General features: G+C 38.1%; 1 non-coding gene across 1 annotated transcript; it reads left to right on the forward strand.

Moving 5' to 3' along the window:
- Positions 1–6,285: 6,285 nt before the first annotated feature.
- On the forward strand, positions 6,286–6,392 carry LOC122305875. The gene has a single exon (XR_006241303.1). It is a non-coding gene; the product is annotated as a small nucleolar RNA R71 (small nucleolar RNA).
- The last annotated feature ends 440 nt before the right edge of the window (positions 6,393–6,832 follow it).

Here is a 6,832-nt window from a genome sequence, read left to right on the forward strand (position 1 = left end):
CCATCTGGATTTCAACTTTCCAGGGAAAATGTGCAAGCGAGAGTTGTAAAGAAGAACTTCCTGGCCAAGTGTGAAATGCTTTGGATGAATTTTCTGATCATGCAGAATTTTCATGCGTTCCTTTGCAATCTGAGCGTTGTCATAAGCATTTCGACGAGCTTCATCCAATTCATTGATCTGCAATTTTCTCAACCCTGAAACTTCATCAAGTGACATGTTAACATGTTTTATGGCCCAAAGAGCTCGATGCTGAATATCAACAGGTAAATGACAAGCTTTACCATAAACTAATCGATAAGGAGACATCCCTAGATTTATTTTAAAAGCTGTCCTATAAGCCCACAAAGCATCAAGAAGTTTAACCGACCAATCTTTCCTATTAGGCTTGATGGTTTTCTCTAAAATAATTTTTATCTCTCTGTTTGCCAATTCAGTTTGCCCATTTGTTTGAGGGTGATAAGGGGTAGAAACTCTGTGTGTAATACCATATTTCTTCACAAGTGTAGAAAATGGTTTGTTGCAAAAATGAGAACCCCCATCACTTATAATAACTTTTGGCATGCCAAAACAAGCAAACAAAGATTGTAAAAATTTCAGGACAACATGATGGTCATTTGTTTTGCAAGCAATGACCTCCACCCATTTTGAAACATAATCCACAGCTAAAAGAATATATGTGTTTCCAAAAGAAACCGGAAAAGGTCCCATGAAGTCTATTCCCCAACAATCAAAAATTTCTAAAGTCAGAATAGGGGAAAGAGACATCATGTCTCTTTTGCTAATGGATCCCAATTTTTGACAGGGCTCACAAGTCTTGCAAAAATTATAAGCATCTTTAAACATGGAAGGCCAGTAAAAACCGCTTTACAAAATTTTTGAAACTGTTTTCTTGGCTGAAAAATGACCACCACATGCACCCATATGACAAAATCTCAAAACCGAAGAAAACTCATCATCAGGAATGCATCTTCGAATCAATTGGTCCGAACAATACTTAAAAAGATATGGATCATCAAAATAAAAGTATCGTACCTCAGAGAGAAACCAACGCTTATCTTGGGTGGACCATTCAGAAGGCATTCACTCAGTCACCAGATAATTGACTATGTCAGCATACCAGGGAGCTCTATCAACCACAAACAGCTGCTCATCGGGGAAACTATCATCAAGAGGAAGGCTGACATTTGAAGAAGGAGATGATGACAATCTAGAGAGTTGGTCAGCTACCACGTTTTCAACTCCTTTCTTGTCCTTAATGTTGATGTTGAACTCTTGAAGTAATAGAATCCAGCGAATCAAGCGTGGCTTTACATCTTTCTTAGCTAACAAATACTTAAGAGCAGAGTGGTCAGTGAAAATAGTAACAGAAGAACCAAGAATATAAGTCCGAAATTTATCAAGTGCAAAAACCACTGCAAGCAATTCTTTTTCAGTAGTGGTATAATTTTTATGGGCATCATTTAAGGTCCTACTAGCATAATAAATCACAAATGGCCTATTATCCACCCGCTGCCCCAAAACAGCTCCTAAGGCATAGTGACCGGTGCAAAACTGCAAGTGCACAGTATCGTAGTTTTATAATAAAGTGGTAAGAAGAGTATCCTCCTCAGGGATTGGTACCTTACTCTTGCCAAATACCAAAATTATACTAATCTCAATTTTATCTAGAGGAATCGCTAAGGTTTTTGTAGTTGCAAATAAAACTAGATCAACTCAAAGAGAAATAAGCAAAGAAAATAAAACTGACTTTCAAAGATCAAATTCAATAGGGAAGAAAACTTCTAGGAAATCGATTTCACCATAATTCTTCACTATGCTTTTCTCATCCAGCTAATTTAACTTAAACCTCTTTTGTCTATTAGCAAATCTCTAATTCATCTAAAAGCCTCTTTCGATAGTCAATTGGAAGTGATTCTAGTTTATCAATTCACACAAGAGTATGCAAATTAAATAATCAAGAACGCAATAAGACCAATGATTTAATTACTACACAGGTTCATACAAGTCTTTCGATCTCTATACTTACCTATGCTGAAATATCCAAGATCTACCCTATGATTCCCTCTTTCGATAGCAAATCACAAGATTAATAATCATCTAAGCAATGGCCAGTTAATTAGAAGCATTAAACTCAGAATAAATCAGATAAACAAAGAGAGAATTGCATTAAATTAGCATGGACAAACAAGCATAGTTCGGAAATAGGTTACATCGTTTTCCTAGAATAAAGAAAATTTAGCTCATGCTAGAAATGGAATTCAACATAAACGAATTCACCATAATTGTTCTGAGAAGATGGGAAGAAGAAAATAAACACTGAAAAATCCTCCTTGCAGCCTCAACTCGTCATCAAAAGCTCAAGGGAACGATTCAACGCTTTTCTCCCGTCCGTGCTCGTGTATGAATCCAACGTACGTGCAATAAATTGGAATTCCGTCTCCAAAACAAATGATTTGAATCCCTCTAGCTATGTTTTTCTCTCCCAAAGAGTGTTCTCCAGTCAAAACCCGCGGCTCTAGAGTGAAAAATGGTTTTTATATGGTCCCACGGCGGAAAACTTAAAATCTGTCAAAATACGATGTTCGCTCGAGTGGGGTGTCGAGCGCGCGTCGAGCGTTCGACTCTGCCTGATTTCGCTCGAGCGTCCTATCGAGCGCACATCGAGCGTTCGACTCTGCCTGATTTCGCTCGAGCGGCCAATGTCTCTGCTCGAGCGATCTTCGTTTTTCAGCAACCCGCTCGAGCTCCCTGTCGAGCGGCAGTCGAGCGTTTGAATCTGCCTGAATTCGCTCGAGCGGCCAAAAGCCTCCGCTCGAGCGAACTTGTAAAATCTGCAATATGAAATTTTGCAAGCCATCAAATACCCCCAAACTTACAACTTTGTTTGTCCTCAAACAAAAAGAAAAACAAATGATAGTTTAGGCAATATCAACTCGACCCCAAAGAGAAGTATCATCACTCACCAAGTTTTTATGAATTTAGATTTCATCTCTAGTATCTTACTCTTTTAACATCAAAGATAGCAAGAAAATCAATCAAAAATTTTGCAATTTGTCAAGCAAGAGTTAGGTGTTTACTTCAACCTAAAGCTAAGACCTTGAGTGTGTGTGTGATATAGTCAATTTTAACCTCAAACCACCTGCAAACTCAGATAAAAGTAGAACAACCAAAATCAGAAGAATTCTCTTAAAACTTAACCCCATAAGTCCAATTTTCAGAAATCCTCTCCACTAATGTAGTCAACACCAAAATCAAAGATCAAAAGGTCTTTATTAAGGTTGTAATAATAGGCCACAGGGTGAGGGTTAAGAAAGAACTGGATATGGGAAATTAAATCAAACTGGGAAAATACTTAGTGAAAAGAACATTAAAAGAGAAACTCACATGATTCAAATCATAGCTCTTTCTTGGCAATATGCTCATACTTGTGGCATTATTATTGCTGTAATCACTGATGTAATACCAACACTTCCCTTAACAAAATTTGAGGTAATTCACTTTCCGCTTGGCGACTTCCTTTTTCTTTTCTTTTCTTTTTCTTTTTCCTCTTCTTCTTTTTCTTTTTTTATTATTATTTTTTTTTTTATTTCAATCACTTCCTTTCTTCTTCTTCTTTTTCTTTGATCAAATAGAGCAAACATAATACGTTTCATCATGAAACCAATTTTCTCTTTTAAATGTAACTCTCCACCAAAGTATTTTTTCAAACTCTCAACGGTAGATTCATTGTTTTTCAGGCTTAGAGCGGGCATGGTTTATGTAGTTTAAAGAATCAATAAAGGCTCATAAAGGCTCAAGGGGGTTGATTATGGAAACACACCATGTAATGATGGCATGACATTTAGGACGGCTGGGAAAGCTTTTTGATTATGCCAAAGAAATGCCTAGATCATTTCTCTAATATTTGGTCTCAATTAGGATTTCGCCTCAAGGACCCATCAACGGATTCTAGAGCAAAGCAAAATCGAACCTCCCTCTTTCAATTAATTCAACTTCTTCTCTTCATAAGCAAAATGGAATAAGAGAAAAACGACTATGTGCTCAATTGTGTTCAAGGTCAAAGATTTAAACCAAAGTACCCACAAAACTTCACTTGACATAAAAGAAATTTTTGAAAATTTTTCTCAAAACCATCTTCAATCACAAATTTCAGAGTCATAGAGAATTCAATCTTACTCCAATGCATGCTTGGTAAGAGACTCAAACAACCCATCAACAACCCAAGACTTAGAAAACAAGAGGATCAAATGATTATAGGAGTTTACACCCCCAAACTTAAACTAAACAATGTCCTCATTGTGATGCAAAAGTAAAAAGGATTGAATAAATAAAGGAACTTCCCTGGTTTCATGGTGAACCTTCCGAGGTTTTTAAATTTTCCAGCTCTTTATTCATGCTAAATAAACCTGCATCAAAAACCAATTTATTAATACTTAAATAAACAAAGATAATAAAATAAATGAAAGAGTGAAAGATAGATCTATGGGCTGCCTCCCATAAGCGCTTGTTTTAAAGTCTACAGCCAGACTTTTCAATCTTCATCAATCGGGATCTCCAAAAGGAATAAGAGTACAGTTCCTCTCCACTTCATTGCTAAGTGATGTATCCTGCTGCAGGGCTCGTTCTAGGTGATTGGCTGGTGCATCTTCTTTAAAGGCCTTTTCTTCACATTGCTTAATGTCATCAACCCGAAAACAAGTGCTTGGCTCTTCTGAAATTCTCATGGCTTGGTAAATGTTAAACAAAACCTCTTCCTTGTTCACTCTCAATGTTAACTCACTCTTTTGAACATCAATCAAAGCTCTTCCCGTGGCCAAGAATGGTCGACCAAGAATTAGTGGGACTTCTTCATCTTCTTCCATGTCTAACACCACAAAATCAGCAGGGAAGATAAATTTATCCACTTTTACCAATACGTCTTCTATGATTCCACGTGGATACTTGATGGACCGATCCGCTAGTTGCAAAGAAATTGTTGTAGGCTTCATCTCTTCAAGTCCTAATTTCCTGCAAACAGAAAGTGGCATAAGATTAATGCTAGCACCAAGATCACATAAAACTTTATCAAAAAATGAATTTTCAATAGTGCAAGGCAAAGTGAAACTCCCCGGATCTTTCAATTTTTGAGGCAATTTCTTTTGAAGAATAGCACTGCATTCTTCAGAAAGCTTCACTGTTTCAAACTCTTCCAATCTTCTCTTCTTGGAAATGATGTCCTTCAGGAATTTGACATAATTTGGCATTTGTTCCAAGGCATCTGCAAAAGGAATATTAATGTGAATTTTCTTAAAAATATCCAAAAACTTAGAAAATTGCTTATCTAGTTTTTGCTTTTGAAAATGCTGAGGGTAAGGAAGTGGAGGAGCAAGAATAGGAGGATTGTCAGGAAATGAAATTGTAGGAGCAAAGTCGGTCTCCTCTAGTGTATCATTGACAATCTCATCTTCTTCTACTTTATTCTTGCTTTGGCCAATGTTCACAGCTGTAGGGGTGGACTTGCTCTCCTTCAATGGTGACCTCTCTATTTCTTTTCCACTCCTAAGTGTGATGGCCTTGCATTGTTCCTTTGGATTCACTTCAGTGTTGCTGGGAAAAGCTCCTCTTTGTTGGGCATTGATGGTAGTGGCTAGTTGCCCAATTTGCACTTCAATATTCTTTATAGCAGCTCCCATATTGCTACAATGAGTCTCAATGTTGTCCAACCGTGAATCAGTCTTTTTAAACCTTGCATTGGTCTCCTGAACAAAGGAAACCATGGCATCCTCAAGTGACATCTTCCTCTCGCTTGGTTGGCTATCAAATCCGGGAGGATGTTGAGGTTGCAACACATTCTTAGTATTTCCATATGACAAATTCTCATGATTTCTAAGCCCTGGATGATAGTAATTTGGCATAGGATTACCACGATAGTTGTAGTTCCGATTGTTGACATATTGAACTTGTTCTTGACTCGCCTCATTGCTTGGAACTATCATACTTGTGGATGCAACATATTCTGTACTTTGTGGTATCCTTTGTGTTGTCAAGGCTGAAATCTGATGAGATAGAGTAGCAACTTGAGCTGAAAGGGCTGCTATAGGCTCCAAGTCATGAATTCCAGCAACCTTCTTAGCCAAAGTCCTCTCAGTTGGCCATTGATAGTTGTTTGAGGCCATTTCTTCCAAAAGTGCAGTAGCACCTTCAGCTGTCTTCGACATCAAAGTTTCACCAGAAGCAGCATCAACTATAGTTCGAGTTTGCCCATTTAACCCATTGTAGAACATCTGAACTTGCAACCAATCTGGCAATCCATGTTGTGGGCAACGTCGAACCAAGTCCTTATACCTTTCCCATGCTTCATAGAGTGACTCAAAATCATTTTGCTTGAACTGGCCAATCTCACTCCGGAGTTGGGCTGTTTTTGCAGGAGGAAAGAATTTAGCAAGAAACCTCTCAGCCATGTCTTGCCAACTAACAATACTTCCCGGTTGTAGAGATTGTAGCCAACCTCTAGCCTTGTCCCTCAAAGAGAAAGGAAACAATCTCAGTCTAATGGTGTCTTCAGTAACACCATTGATCTTCACAGTGTCACAAATCTCCAAAAACATAGCCAAATGAATATTGGGATCATCCAGTGGCGATCCGCTGAATTGAGCCTGCTGCACCATGCTAATCAAAGCTGGTTTGAGCTCAAAGTTGTTGGCATTGATTGGCTGGCGCATTATGCTCGAGTAATTTCCATTCACAACTTGCCGCACATAGTCCTTCAAGGTGCGTGGTAGTACCTCACGATCTTCTTCAGCCATAGCTAGTATCTTAGTTCTTCTTAGTGATCTAAGAGTTTTTTCAATCT

The sequence above is a fragment of the Carya illinoinensis genome, chromosome 3 (genome assembly GCF_018687715.1).
Source record: "Carya illinoinensis cultivar Pawnee chromosome 3, C.illinoinensisPawnee_v1, whole genome shotgun sequence".
Classification (NCBI taxonomy): domain Eukaryota; kingdom Viridiplantae; phylum Streptophyta; class Magnoliopsida; order Fagales; family Juglandaceae; genus Carya; species Carya illinoinensis.